The sequence below is a fragment of the Artemia franciscana genome, chromosome 6, assembly GCF_032884065.1.
Source record: "Artemia franciscana chromosome 6, ASM3288406v1, whole genome shotgun sequence".
NCBI classification, from domain to species: Eukaryota; Metazoa; Arthropoda; class Branchiopoda; order Anostraca; family Artemiidae; genus Artemia; species Artemia franciscana.
The window spans coordinates 8959920-8976112 of NC_088868.1; positions in this window are offsets into that span (position 1 = coordinate 8959920).

Below are 16193 nucleotides of genomic sequence, written 5' to 3' on the forward strand. Positions count from 1 at the left end.
TGAGCTAAACCAACATAAGTTGTGTATGAAGGGGTTATCAAAGGAGTATATAACCCAAATTCCAGCTTTGCTTTTCGGAATAAAGTAATAATTTCCGGGCTGATAATGGTACCAACAGCTTTGCATCAACCTTTATTGTTACTCCTGTGCTTCTTACTGCCAATATATGCTAAATAAAACAGTTTAGATTGATATAGGTTATCAAAATGTCAAAGGTGGGATATCCTAAAATTAGAATAGGGTACAGATTAGAAATTTTCAAGGAAAGTTTATCCAGCTATAAACGTAAATAAAAACCACCATGTGCATGATGGTTGCCACTAGCCCGTTTCAGCAATATCTCAAAATTGTCTACATATATAAGGCTAAAATTTTCACAATTAACCGTATAGCTGCTGAATGTGATACTACTACTACACTATGTCTAAAGGTATTAAGTACAACTTTTTTTTAATAAAATGCCAAAGACACCATGGGTTAGAAAACTAATTCTTTTTCAGAGAAAGTAGAGGGGTTCTGAAACTAAATTAAAAAACGATATATTTGTTTCTGAACATTCAAAAGGCTACATAACATTTTCCTAGTAAGATACCTTAGTGTTCTGTTTGAACTTCTACATAGTTTTATTGGAAATGATGGATTGAATAAAAAAAAGTAATTATACCTATTTTCAGGAAGCTTTCCTAAGCTTTCAGGAAATGCTGAGGGAGGATTAATAAAATTTGGATGTTAAAATGATGTATCTGCAATATGTCTATAATGCTTAAAGGCATTGAATCGAAGGTTTCAGAAGATATTGGGCTTATGCTGAACAAAACTAGAACACAAATTATGCATTTAGGTTGTCAAAGGGGATATCAGCAATATCTCATGAATTTCTTGGGGCATTAATATTGACCTTCGGGGGGCTTTTAAAACCGCAAATGCTGCTACTATTAATACCACTACTGCTAATTCTACTACTACTACTTTTGCAACAACTAATACCTATCTCACTAGATTCTAACATGGATGGAATTCATTGAAATTACGTCAACTCTGTTGCCTGATCAATAAGCACAAACAAGAAATAAATTTTTTTCCGACAGTTACCCCATATACACATATTCCAGCATAAAACTTATGTAAAAAAATCTATAGAATTATATAAAATTGATGTTCAGGTCTTGGATGAGCCAACAATGTTACTATAGTATTAGTCCCACAATATTTATTAGTCTTCGTGGTCTATTGCAATTCCAAACTTACCGTTACAGGGAAGATTTTAGATAGTCGACACCATTTTTGTCCATTCTTACCTGTTCAAATCTAAAGTAACTGTAGTAAAATACTTAGATTAAAGCTAAAAAAGTTATTCTTGCTATTAATCCTACTTGTTACTCCGATTACAACTACTTATAAGTATCATTAGTACTAATTGATACTTACATTTACTTGTAGCAGGAATTCGGTGTTTCCACCTTGCCCGGCATCAAGGATCCTGGATACCTATCTGGCCACGAGTTTAGTCTGCTGCCTGCTGCTTTGCAAGAAGGAACCAATGGGTTGTCAATCTGTGACCGAGTTGTCTGAACTTCAAAATAGGTTGAAGATCTGTTTTCCACATTGTTAAATCGACAAATATTTAAGTTTGATTTGTGATCACTCAGGTTTATCCTGACGATGATGTGCAGATAGGTATGCTCATTTTTATGTAGTTGTTCACTGGCCAAGGTTCGTATTCATAAAGTAGAATTATTTGAACCAAAGAAAGATAGGTCTTCACACACTAATTTCACGTAGGCTCCAGAATAGTTTTCTGGGGGAAACAAAGTCTTTCCGAGCTTTTTACAATGACTCTTGAATATCAGCATCTAAAGATCCATCCGTACTAAGCTGGGAGCCTAAGTACGTGAATCTGACCTTTTCGAACTGAAATTGATTTACAGTTAGCAAAAGAGGATTATAATAAATTATTACCATCAGTTTTGTCTTCCCTGGATTTAATTTTAAGCCAGTGTGATCTGCTAAATTTAACCATGTTATCAATCAGAGTTTGAACTCTCTCTGGGTCAGAGAGGTTTTTGACATCATAGTGGATTCAAGGTCTCAAGACTCAGGATTCAAGTGGATTCTTAATCATCCAATAAATACAGCGGTTGAACTGAGTCGGAGACAGGATTTAGCCTTGTTTTAATTCAAGCTTTACCGGGAACTTTTCAGTCTCTTCTCCATAAACTAGAACACGGCTCATTGACCCAGTGTAGTATGTTTTAAGTAGTACCAGCTTTCAGGGACATTCTAATGATTTTCTAAGGTTTTCTAAAGTTTTTAGACAGTGATGGAATTGAAGCTGGAAATAAATTCCAAAAATATCTAAATCACGGGCTTTGAAACTGCTGGATAATGAGGTGGAGTTCAAAAATTTTGTCAGCGCAGCTTCTACCAGGGTTGAAACTGGTTTGGTTTCACGAGTTCATTTCTCTCTTGTCCTATTGAAGGGGTTAAGTGGAATAGCTAAGAAGAAATTACCGCAGTGTCACTTTGACTTATTCCCCAGATATTTTTGTGCTCAGTTGTATCAACTTTCTTGTAAAATGGAAAAAACTGATGTCTTCCAATCCTTTGGGAAAGTGTTGGTTCTCCACAATTCTTCAAGAAACTTTAAAATTACAAATGAATACGTATAAAATGACAAAATAAGGATTGCTGAATGATTCATCTGTTATATATTTATTTTGATATTCTGTCTTCCTTCATAAGAAATCTTTTGAACTTTCTCCTATGGAGATTCTCTCAAATATACTTTACTTAGAAGACACAAAACCATTCCAAACTTTCTTTAAAATTTAATAAGATGCATATATCATTATTTTGGGTGAAATTCAAGACAATTTTCAAATCATCTTATAGATCTTAGCAATTTAGGCCTACACCAAGCACAATGCCCTAATTATAATTAGGGTCAGAGCTCTAAGAACGTATTATTAAAGATAATAAATATTTATTGTCGAAAAATTAATCAAGTGTCAAAATATCGTCGGGAGGCTACACATCCTCCAATTAAATTGTAGAGGCAACAAATAGTAACAACGAGTCAATCAGGGAAAACTACTTTGTCCATTCCTTAAGAGTGTTCGACAGAAAATTACAAGGTCTTTGCTATCTTGGAAGATGCAAAAAAGCTCCTAAGAAAGGATACAATAATTAGCAGAAATTCATTATCTTCCCGTCGAAGTGCAAAAAGATCATCCAATTGATGCTGTTCCAGCAGTATTCAAATTAAAAAAGTACCTTGGAGTACATGACGTAAGCTATACAGTCAAAAACATAACAAAACACAGACATGTCTACCATTCGACGATCAGGTTAGAACTCACTATCAGTGATTATTATCTAGAAGGGGGCTGAAATTCAGAAATGATTTGTGTGTTATGCCTCTAGAAGTATCCAGGCTAAGAATAACTGGCCTATCCCTGATCTTTTGAACTTTTCTTTGCAGTGTTTTTATTCTTTTGATCCGATATTTGTAATTACCCGTAGATAGAGTTTGCCACATATTGGTCACCATAGATTCAAAGTACAAAACTCTAGACAAATCTTGAATGGCCAAGGAATCATTCGTTTCATGAGTTTGACAACCTTAGTAATCTGGCCACCTTAAAAAGTTTTTTGGCAAATAATGAACGATTGGATTATGACACGCTAGAACTCTTTATTCATCAAAATTTCCTCCCGATGAAATAAATAACCCCTTGGTCTTACCTAAGGACTGGATTTGGTGTTGTGAAGGCAATTTTGTTCCATTTTTTCCATTTTTGTTCCATTTTTTCCTTTTTTTCCATAAAAAAAAAACTAAATACAACATAATTTAAGTGACTTAGAATACAAAATCCAATAAAAAGCACAGGCAATTTTGTTCCATTTTTTCCATAAAAAAAAAACTAAATACAACATAATTTAAGTGACTTAGAATAAAAAATCCAATAAAAAGCACAGACAATGATGTGTGAGGTTTTTATAATGGTGGAAATATGTCGAGCCTAATCTTATTTTGTATTAAATTACAAGACACTATTTCTTATCATTTTTTATACAAAAAGGGAGTTTTCGTTTGAACATAAAAGGAAAACAAATCCAACTTCAGATGAACAAACAAAGTCACTATGAACAGATTTATGAAAGATAAAACTGGCATAAATTTAGATAACTAGTTAAGTCAAACCCTTCCAAAACACCTATTGCGCAAACAAAAGTTTTGCTGCTACTCCATTGAAAAGTTTGAGCTTTTTTCATCGTTTCTTTATCATATCCCTTGGTCTTTATCATCAAAATGAGTATTTCATAAGGTTATGTCAGAGCCTAGTAAGTGAAAAAAACAAACAAGCTAAAATAGAAACATGAAACCAAAGCGGTTAAATTTGTAGTTTTAGAAGTGATTATAAATTTTCACCATAATTAAAGCATAAGGATTTGTTAGGCTGACTTTTGTTAGACCTTTAGGCTAGAAGATTGGACCAAACGTCATTTTCAGTTTGAAAAAAAAAAATCATATAAAAAATTTCTTTGAGAGTGTGTCTTTCAAGAGAGTACTGCTTTTCTTAAAGAAATGTTTTACTCAAATGAAGTTCATATTGATTTTTTGTTATCATAAGTTCTTTCATAGGTATTATTTCAAAGGCTTTAATATATATTGTTTTTATTTTAGTTCAGATTTACTGGGCAAGCATTTTTTTGCTCCTATAATGGGATCAATTGAATCAGAATTTGTCAGTAACTCATAAGTAAAGAGAATTTTTCAAATCAAAGATTGGGAACTTGATTGAATTATATTTTGAAGCCATATTTCAATTCTAGCACACATTTTATGAACTGTCTTTTTAGTTACAATATTAAAAATATACCCAATTAAAGGCCTTCTTTTATTTCCCCATATTTATTTTTTAGGCTCCATTTAAACTTTTATGCTTCAAATACGGAATTATTTTTTCTTAATGGTCTCTGTTAGATATCCTAGGCCTGATTATAAGATAAAAGTTTTTTTGATGTTTATTTTACTAAATTAAATTACTCTCAATTTCGGGACTCTCTGTTCATCTTCCCCTTTCCAAGTATTTGATACCAAACCCTTTAAATGTAGTACTCGTTCCCTATTCCTTCTGATTGTATCTGTGGAAAAAATCACAAAAAGGAAATCAACAAGGACAGATCACGTAGAATATGTGGCAAATAAGAGTTAATCTTTGCACCGTGGTACCAGAGAACTTGCACTAGGGGCTTCAAGACTAAATTGGGCAGCCCATTAGATTAAGAGTATTTGTGGATGGATCGTTAGTGAGAGACCATAAGCTGTCTTGACCAGGATACAATAAGCTTATACCATCATTACTAGCACTAATAGAAGTGTGTCTCGTAAGCTATTACTGTGTAAAACACTTACCCTGGTGGCAGCGACTTTGTGTAATAACCAAATTACTAATAGTGAATCAAATATGTATTATTGAAGATTTTTGAATAACTTTTAGCCTATAAAAGATTAGCCTATATATATATATATATATATATATATATATATATATATATATATATATATATATATATATATATATATATATATATATATATATATATATATATATATATATATATATATATATATATATATATATATATATATATATATATAAAGAAAAAAGAAATCACCAATGCAACTGCACAAACACATGAAAAAATGAAAAGAAAGAAAAAAAGAAAGAAAGAAGGAGAAAAGGAAGACTGTTTTCCTACATTAGTAATTAGTATAGATCAATACTTGAATGAGTCCTTAACCCTACTCATCCATACAATCACATAGGTCAAACAGCATAGCCATACACAATCAACCATAAAGAATAATCCATGGACAGGCAGTCGTACCGTAAGTAAGTATAAGTGGTCATTTACCGAATATAAAAAACAGTAAACAAAGACAAATAATTCAGAGGCAACCACCCAGCACAAGGGCTCGTCAGGAGAGTTCACACTTACCGATATGGTTTCGGCACTTTAAATTCCCTACCCTTGCAAGTGGCGTGCCTACCATAAACTCCCTTTGGTATCCCCGTGCTAGTTTTGGTGTAACCAAGTAACACCAAAACAAGCTTATCAGACCTTTATTCTGGCCCAAGTATATTTATTTTACGAATTCAAAATCTATATTAATACTAAACAGTTATTAAATATTTTTCACTAAATCAAATTTTCTCTATTGATGTCAATGTGACCTTGATAAAAATTAAGGAAATGAATTCAAAATTGGACCATTTGAAAATACAATATATGCGAAATTCTCCGGAACTCCATTTTCAAAAATTAAGGACACGTCAAACTCAATAACAAAGAAAATCAAAATCAACCAAAGATTTCGCTAAGTATTTCAAGATATTTCTTTCGGTATTTATTTAAAATTTCGTTATAATTAAAATTAAATTTTTTAAATTACCAAGTTAATTTATTTGCAGAAGAACCTCTTAAAATCAATTTTTTGCTTAAAATTTTACATCTATTTTTAAAATCAATATAATTACTACAAATCCTTGCATATCTAAGTATCTGTGAGTAAAATGCCAGATATATGATATTTGAGTGTATATTACTTTCAGGGAACGGGAAATTAATCACTTCAAAATCGAAATCATCTGTTTTATTACACATTTAACACCTAATTTATTATTATCAGAAATATTAATATTGAAATCCAAGAAATGATTTTCTAGACCAATGCCATGACTAGGTTCTAGAGTAAGCTCTGATGGATATATATTTTTAGAAAAATCAATAAATTCCTTACAACTTAAAACCAAAATATCATCTAAATATCTGTTATTATTTGACAAAATATGTTTTAAATTATTTGGATTATTCTTATCCATCATATATTTATATTCGAGTTGACTTAAAAACAAGTCATCTTTAAATGGGCTGGCGTTCTCCCCCCCCCCCCCCCCCATGGGAATTCCAACGATTTGGTTGTACAAATTACCATTAAATATTATATAAGATATAAAACAAATTCTAATAAACACAAAATCATATCTAAGCTGTAATATCTCAAGCTAACTGTAGTCTGAAAGCAGTTTGTTCATATAGCTTTTTTTTTATAAGTATCTAATTTTAAGAACCTCTTACTAGATAAGAGGAAAGATTTATTGATAACCGTTTTACAATTTTCTAAAACTAAATTAAGTGATAAATTAGTATGAATTGTTTCTTAATCTAAAGACTAAATTCTTTTAGCTGAAACCATTGTTAAAGAGTCTATCACCTGCATTGAATTATTAACACTCCAGTATGGATTAAAACTCGAAAATTTTTTAATACCAGAACAATAGGTTTAAAAAAAGTAGAGATGGTACAGGTATAGAGTCCTGTACTATTTGATATATATTTTTTCAGGAACAGTAACGTTTATAAAAGAAGAATTTTGGCCTTGATGTCTTGGGCCATTAGAGTTTAACATTTAGCCAAGTATTTGACCCTTACTCCTCTCCCCAAAGGGGGCGAACGTGCCCTATCCTTTCTGCTTATATATTTGGCAAAACTAAAGCAAGTATATTGGTAAGGACAGAACACGTAGAATCAGTGGCAAGTAAGAGTGGATCTTTTCACCGTGGTGCCAGAAAACTTACACTGACAGCTTCAAGACTAACCTTGACAGCTCATAAAAATACGAGCATTGATTGAATAATCATCCATGAGAGACCATAAGTCGTTTGGACCATGATAAAATAACCTTACACCATCTTAGCCTAATTGTAGCGGCTTAGTACAACATCCGAAGTACCAATAAGGAATCAAATATGCATTACAGCTAATCCTAGGCTATAAAAAGATTAGCCTATAGAGAGAGCCTCTGAACACAATCGCATACAAGAAAATAATCTTTGGTTTGAGTGTGGTGAAGGAAAAAAAATATACTTATACAATTGGGAAAATTAACCGGGCTGTGCATAGTTATAAAGACTTTGTAAGTTAAATATTGAGACGAATGCTGAGCTTGCAAGATATACACAAACAAGTGGAACGTTAATAATTTTGTGTAAGGTTTGAAAAGGAGAGAGATCAGAGAAATAAAATTTAACTTATTAAAATATGAAGTTTCGAGATGAATTCAGTTCATTATGGAATCTTTCCGCACTAAAGAAAATATTACGGTGTAGGAACAGACAAAGAGAAAATGAGATTTGGTTTCCTTTTTGGGTGGATTCAGAGGACTTTTGAATATAGTCTTCACGAAACAAAGACTATAGCATTAATTGGCACGATAAATTAAATAGAATATCCCGCTTATTCTTTGGAAGATGATAAAGACATGTCCTGTTAGGTTGAATCTGCATTATGGAGCTTGGAATATTAGAAGATGGGTATAATTTGCTATAGGAGCTCCGAGCATCAAGAGTCGAATCTCGGTCTATGTCGCAAGATAGTTTTCTATGTTTGATTTTTTGTCTGGCTAATCCTTCAATTGAATCTTTGTGTGTTTCTTTAGATTACTTTCTCACCCGCTATAATCCCTGTAATTTAAATTCTTAGAGGTGCATTCCACCCGTTAAGGATCTGTTTATTGCGGATAAATTTGATATTCGTTTATTAAGTTTGGATAGTGTGGTTATTTGAGACATTGATCAAATGTTTGATTGTACGTCGGTGATTATAATTGTATTTACATATCCTCATTTTATGGTGATACAATTGCTGAGCTCAACATGATTGATGAATTAAGCAATATAAAAGTCAAATATATTACATGTCTATTTTAATATTTGGTTAATATTTTGACCATATGTTTCGAGAAAGATCGTGTCATTTGAGCATGACAATGTCAATTTCCGGTACCTCCAACTCAAGAAGTAATAATCTTAAATCTAATTTCAAAACGTTTTTACGGAAAATAGAATCCCATAGGGAGCCAGAAGAAAGACTTTACGGGCTGTAGAAAATGTAGAAAGAGAGAGAGAGAGACGTTCGAGAGAAATTGCCAAGAATTTTCAGAAACCATAAAGAGTCGTATAAAGGCCTGTTGGGGTATTTTAGAGAGTAATATTCCATCCATAACAGGTTTTAGGCCATCGTATCACCAGAAAATTTTTCGAAAGACCAACTGAAAGAAAATGAGATGCAACAAAACTAGAACTTTAAGGTGGAATAGCAAGCATTTTTGCTGACTAGGAGGGAAGGTGAAGCAACTTATAAAAAAAATTGGAATCTAAGCATTTTTGTCCGAAAAACCAAACGATTGATTTTTAGTTCAAAATGCTACTATTGCGGTAAGATGTTGTACTCCAGGAAATGTTATGAGACATTGCTTAAGTAAAGACAATTAAGTAATCAATAAAATAATTGTATGGGCTATGGCTGATAGTTGAGATAAATCTTATTAGTTTGTAGAATCGTGCAAACACACAAAAATCAATAGAAAATTTGCATAAATGGTAATCGACTCAAGTTTTGAACAACTTTTCTTTGAATTGAATTTATTGATAACTCGGAGATCTACCAAGGTAAAACGTTTGCAGCAGTATGTAATTATGGATGTAAAAACCCATATTCATCAGTTTGAGTCAGAATAGAAATTGCAAGGAATGATAGAAAGATCCTAAGAGCAATGTTAAAAGTAGGCCAAATTCCTTCTCTAGAAGTAGATACTCTAGTAGTGAAGAACTTTGAATATACAGAGGATGTATTATCACTAAAATTCATTTCTGTAACGGTTAAGCAGGAATCACCATTCCTTAAGAGAGTTGATGAGATAGAAATAGCAAGGTCTTGCCTTCTAAAGGGCAGCGTCTTCTTTGGTAGCTTTAAAAAACTTGCTATTTCATAAGATATCCAGTAGCTAGGGCAACTTATTTAGAAAATGAGACGAATAAAATAGAGTTTCTTGAACAACTTATAGCAAACAGCAAACATCAAAGCACTTTTACTAAATATAAGGTGTCAACGTGTCGGCAGCGAGGCCGAGTCGCTCAGTGTTTCAGAGAAGAGGAAAACCAAGTTTATCTTATGGGCTTTTACTCATTAAGTCTAAGAAACTTCATTCCAATGTGAAAAACTTAATTTGTCGATTCAAATCCAGTTTCAAAGAAAATTATTTATTTTTTTGTCATAATAAAGAGATCTACAAGCGAGAAAAAAGATTTGAAACGAAAACAAATATTTAAGATTTAAGATTTTAGTTCTCATGTAGTGACGATTATTTTGATAATACTCAAACCTAACTAAGGGAAATCAAGAGACAGAAAAAAAACAAGACTATAAAAGATAATACGTAAAAAGATAATCGACACTATAGCATAATTAGAAGTAGTAGATGATTCCTGTTGGATAAGAGAGAAATCGGAGGAAAGTAACAGAGAGATAAAATATGAAAAAATAGGCTTCAAAAATTCAGTCTAAAATAATAGAGAGTAATAGGAGGAGAGAATTAATAGATTTTGGTGATACAAAAGAGCTTAGAAGGAAGTAGGATGTCTTGGAGCTATTGGTAAAACCAGAAACAGCCTGAAAATAGAAAAGAATGAATTAGAACGGGTTTTTGAAAAGTTGAAAGGTAGTGAATATCTGGTTGGTTTGGAATAGCTTGGAAAAGAATTTCATATTGGTCTTATCAATTATAATGGGGTCTTTGCTTCATTTAAAGGGAAGGAGTCTTTTACGGAGGATCCAATGAAGAAGGAAGTCATGAGGGTGTAATAATTATGGCAACTCGCAGCTTTTTGGCCAGTTTTGATTTATTTCCGAAGCTGTATTATTTTCAAAATAGAGTTCTTAGGAGATACTCTCTCCTGTTCCAGTCAATAAGCACCCCTTCAGAACCCTTATTTGTTAGCCTCAATTCATTTTATTACCCTGCATTGGAATCAACTGTCGTTTCCTCCAAACCATACTCCTTGACTTAAATATCCAAGCTTTATCTTTATTTGACATCGAATATTCTTCTTCATACCATTATCACAAGGTATCCGTCTAAGGAAAAAAAATATCTATAGCTCGCTTAGGTTTTTACCCGATATCCCCGTATCCAATCATTTTTACCAATACTTATATTTTGCCGTGCATAATTGGAGGTATGCCACGGGCCAGTTTGTGTTTTAATTTGGACTTAGATTTATTCTCATCGTTGGAGGTTAACAGGCTAGGTTATTCCATTTTTACCAATACTTATATTTTGCCGTGCATAATTGAAGGTATGCCACGGGCCAGTTTGTGTTTTAATTTGGACTTAGATTTATTCTCATCGTTGGAGGTTAACAGGCTAGGTTATTCCCCCCCCCTCTCCATGACATTTGTAGAAAATATATAAGTATATATAAAATAATTAGAAATTAAGACTTTAATAGTTAATAAACATTTTATTAAACCCTTAGGAATATATCTACCAGAGCAGTAACTACAAAGAAGCGTTAAGCATCTTTAAGGAAGTTACAATATAATTTTATGAAACAAAATAACTTTTAGTAGTATATTGAAACTTCCTTACGTACAAGGAAATATATCTGTACTGAGAGTACATTCTACTAGAAATTGGAGCACCTGTCAGTTGGGTGGAAGAGTACTCTTAACAGTCACCTATCAGACACACGGGCCTGCACTCTCTTGGTACATAGATACTTAGAAATCAGAATAAAGAAATAGCCTTTTACGTCATATTTTGGGAATTGAAACACTAATATTGTTCATGTAAGTTGCATTACTATATAATTTCTTTGTATGTGACAATAATAAATCGTTGATTTTCTCTATACTGTTTGTGCCGGGGAATAGGTTCAGTTCCTTGTAGACTCAAGGATCTCCTGAAAAATCACAACCTCACTTGAAATATTTAGACTGGTTGGCGAAAGCCACATTTGGTGCAGCTGGGTTTTAAAATGAAAAGAATATCATAGAGATGTAAAGAACTTATGAAGTAAATAAAATAGTGCCCAGAGTACCCTTTGCTTTTTTGATAATCCTTTTTTAAGTGTTTTCCTATCTGAATTAGCATTTTCCAATCCACCGATTTTGTTTAAAACTTAAGTAAAGTTACATATAGATAAAAATCTCCTTAGAGATACACAATTAGTCACAATCATGCCAGAAATTAAAACGTCCCTACCAGAATATCAGGAAGACACTGATATTGTCCAGTCTATAAGCCATATGGGTAAATTTTTCCAAATTTTTAAGGCAGACATAAAAATCATAAAAATACATGTTTCTTCGATGATTAATAGACCAATCCTCAACATTTCTTGAACAGAATTGAAACAAAATTAGGAACAGCTGTGAATGCTCCGATAAATGGAATTGACAAACTACCAGCTGCCCTTCAGAGAAGATTTATCGAAACAATCTCTACGAAGAAACTAAAACATGGATTAATTTCCTTCGGACAAACTTAAAAAGTTTACATTTAATGAGAATATCGAACGAAGCTTGATATGACCCCGAATAGGGAAAACTCTGCGGCATAATTATATTGAACACATTCAAGTGAAGGTTGAGCCCGTAATTATATAGGTTTTCCATTTCAAAAAACATAGTAAACCAGAAATTAGCTGTAGAGGAAACGGAACTGATTTTTGAGATAGATTCCATCATATGATTTATATTTTATTTTATGTTTATCATATGATTATATCATAAGATTAGCTGTTGTGCGATAGATTCTATCATGTTACAACACCAAAAACTGTAAATACAGAACCTAAAAACAGAATCATTTATTTTGAAATGAGAACTTTGACAAAAATTGACAATTTAATTTGAAGTTTTAAACACCCAAGACAGAGACAACTAACTTTTTGCTCAAATAAGATAAACTAGATAAACTAGATCAAATTAGATAAACTACATGCGAATGAGCAGCCGCAAAGATTCTAAGGCTCTAATCACATAGGCCATTTCGCTGGAGATTGTCTAACAATATACCATCTTCATCAAATGGCTTCAGTACGTATTCTTTCAGCATAGAAAATATCAAAGAACCTAAAATAAAAGGTAACAGGGGGGGGGGGTTCTTTCCAAGGAAATTGATTACCACAATAAAATTTGAATTTGTCAACGCGGTACTTCATACTAACGCGGAAGAACAAACATTTCACCTCTTCACCTTTTCACGTCTACCCAAGTAGAGGTGAAAAAAGAAGAAATACAAGCCAACAATAGAGCTAACAATGCTTATTACGGACAATCTAACAGTCTAAATTTAAAAAATTGAATTCTCAGGGAAACCATTGCAACCTCCAAAACCTTTAGGACCAGACATTGCTGGCAAAATGTATAATAGGTCCTTAGCGCCCACCAAAGTAAAAAATACCAATTTTAAGTAAGTGTTTCTAAGCGAGAACACATTTCTCTCCTCTTATAGACTCAGAAGCATCGGTTAATGTCATAAATGCTTCCAAGATTAGAAAATTGGTTTGGTTCATTCAAATACAAATGGATAAGACATGCCTTAATTTGTTAAGTGCTATTGGACAAAAATTATATGTCACAGGGTCCATAAGCCTGACTTTCCGAAAAAAATTTCTACATGAATTACCATTGGCAAAAATTTAAATTATGAAGCAAATGTTGGCTCTAGTTTTCTTGAAGTAAATTAATTATTATTTGATATGGCTACTTCAAAATTTATTTACCACAGCCAATATAATTCAGATAAATTCAATGAAGAGACAAGACTCGGTAAAAATCCTGGATACGAAAAAATATAGAATGAGTCAAATTAAAGGAATTTCCAAATTGTGGATAAAAATAATATTGGAAGCACATACGAAAAGCTAAGGCAAATACAATTGAATCCTGTCAATAGCACGACCAAGAAATATTCCTGATTTTCAGTAGAAAAGGCAAAAATACCCCGAAAATTTAGGCAACAAATACAAATATCTCAAATGTATGAGCTGAGAAATCATAAGGAATATGGATTGCTTTGCCATCCAGACCAAATGAGTTTCAAATATTACAAGTGCTTAATTTTGAAAAGGATAAACCCTACTTCTGGGTGATATACACACGTGGTAGCGACATACTAACCTTAAAGAAGTGCAGGTATTGTTGAAATGCCATTAATATCAGAAGCAGAGATAGATAAACGGAGAAATATAAGAAAAATCCTATAGATAATATTCAAATCCTATATTATCCCTTATCTGGAACCCAAATTTTCCCAAAGTTTGACTCAAGCAATATAACGTGACATACTAACCTAAGTGCAGGTATTGTTGAAATCCCATTAATATCAAAAGCAGAGATAGATAAACGGAGAAATAGATAATATTCATATCCCACATTATTCCTTATCTGGAACCCAAATTTTCACAAAGTTTGACTTAAGCAATATAACGGAACAGACGTTATAAAAAAGATTTTTTGAGTTGCTTTGGGAGTAAAAAGACGTTTTTACAACACCAGAAAATAGTGTAGGACTAAAACCGTTCTATTAATACACAACCCAAACTTCAGGGCGCTTTTTTTCAAACATCAGTTGTATAAAAAATGTATGTTCTGCCCCACCTAACTCATCCATTCAATTTACATCATTTTCAGTCCATTTTACATCATTTTAATATCAATTATTGCACATTTTTACAATTTTCCATCCCTATATTCAACATAAAAATAGGTCCTTGGAAATGAAATTTGGTCTTAGCTTTATAAGAAAATTTTCATATTGTGAATACGGGCTATAGACCCTAACCCGTAAATTTTACCTCTTTTCAGATGAATTCAAAACATTTTAATTAAAATCTCTGACATTTTAATAATTTCCTATCGTGAGCTTTAAGATCAAAGTATTTCATGTGAAATAAGGGTTTAATTGTATTCAATTGTTCATATACTAGCGATAAAATTTCTGGCATTTTAATTATTTCCTATCACGAGCTTTAAAAAAAAATAGGTCTTGTGAAACAAAGGGTTTAATTATATTCTGTTGTTCATATACTAGCGACAAAATATAATAATTTAATATTTAGTGGATAGTTCAATGTCAAAATCTAAATAATTTATTTTATCAATAACCTTATTTTTTTCAATAGCCTTTAAAATTATGCCCTTATCTAATTTTTTAATTTCTTTTCAAGATCAGCTGCCTTAGAATCACATGCTTAGGTGCAAATAGATCAACCATTTCACCTTTAAAATGTATAGTAAAAACGAGCTTGTTTCCATATTTGTTTTTAACATATTTCATTCTTGTAATCGTGTATTCCATTTCAATGTCTAATTCTTCTTTCCTAATAGTTCAATTATATTTATTTTTCATTCTCATTTCACTTTAAAGTTCTATCCATTTATTGATAAATTATTTTATTTTACCAGTATTGTTTACTTTTTTTTTGTATTTTTTACTGCTAGTTCCATATCATCAACTCTAGTGAATATATAGTCAAGTGATTGATAAATTTTAATTAATCTATTAATATCCTTACTTGAATTATGATCTGTAAGAATTTGTTGCTTAACAACTTCATGCTTGAAATTGCTCAAAATAGTTTTCACATTTTGTAATTTTATAGCATCTTTCTCTGATTTTGGATCACCTCTATTAGTTATTTTTTCCATGGTAAATCAAGATTATCATCATCATCCAGTAATCTGCTTTCGTTGCTTGTATACTTCGATATTTAATTCCTAAGCTTACTGACTTGATCATTTAGTATAAGCAAATTTTACTAAGGGAATATCCTAGTTCTTTCTGTAGTTGTTAGAGTAAAAATCCGCGATTATCTTTTGCCTCATTAAAATGGTTGATAAATTTCAAGTCATGTGCATGGTTTTGGTGGATTCTATCAATTTCTTCTGGATTATAATACTTGAAAAATGCAAAATAGTTACAGTTTCATCGCATAGTTTATGATTTATCAATATAGCTCCAAGAAATATGAATTGTCTTTGCATTTCGTTTTCTATCTCTCACAAATAAATTTTCAATTTTTTTTATTAATTCTGTTACAAAATCTTCAAAGATAACTAAATCTTGAACATTGGAAATCTAGGCCATCTACATCAATGAAATTACTTTTATCATTACTCGCAAAAATAAGATCTATGTCAGTTTTTTCTTCCAAGACATCCATGTTAATCACTAAATATTTATATTTATCTTCTTCAAGATCTTTAGCATACAGACAATTTTTTCGAAAGTATAGGTAATTAACATTAAGCTCATGAGTAAATTGATTTTACCATAT